This window comes from Rattus norvegicus, chromosome 4, assembly GCF_021556685.1.
Source record: "Rattus norvegicus strain SHRSP/BbbUtx chromosome 4, alternate assembly SHRSP_T2T, whole genome shotgun sequence".
In the NCBI taxonomy this organism is placed as follows: Eukaryota; Metazoa; Chordata; class Mammalia; order Rodentia; family Muridae; genus Rattus; species Rattus norvegicus.
In genome coordinates, this window is record NC_141537.1 from 54,089,248 (window position 1) to 54,090,087 (window position 840).

Below are 840 nucleotides of genomic sequence, written 5' to 3' on the forward strand. Positions count from 1 at the left end.
AAGCAAGTGCTTTAACAGTGATTTTATTTTGAGTTAGAGTTTAAGTTAGGTAGGCTGGCCTGAAACTTGTTATGTGGCTACAGACTGTGGCCAGAAGAAGCCACATCTATGTCAGAGATTACTACTATGACTACTACTATTACTACTACCACTGCCCACTCCTACCACTACTACTACTACCACTATTACCACTACTCCTACTACTACCACGACCACTACTACTACTACCGCTACCACTCTTCCTCTTCCTCCTACCACTACTACTACTACCATGACCACTACTACTACTACTGCTACCACTCTTCCTCCTACCACTACTACTACTACTACCACGACCACTACTACTACTACCGCTACCACTCTTCCTCCTACCACTACTACTACCAGGACCACTACTACTACTACCGCTACCACTCTTCCTCCTACCACTACTACTACTACCACGACCACTACTACTACTACCGCTACCACTCCTCCTCCTACCATTACTACTACTACTACCATGACCACTACTACTACTACTGCTACCACTCTTCCTCCTACCACTACTACTACTACCACGACCACCACTACTACTACCGCTACCACTCTTCCTCCTACCACTACTACTACTACCATGACCCTACTACTACTACCGCTACCACTCCTCTTCCTACTACACCACCACTACTACTACCACTACCACTCCTCCTACCACCACTACTACTACTACTACTACTACTACTACTACTACTACCACCACCACTACCACTCCACCTCTTACCTGTACTACTACTACTACTATGACGATGATGACCACGATGTTGTCTTTTTGAGACAGGATTTTTTTCTGTGTTGCCT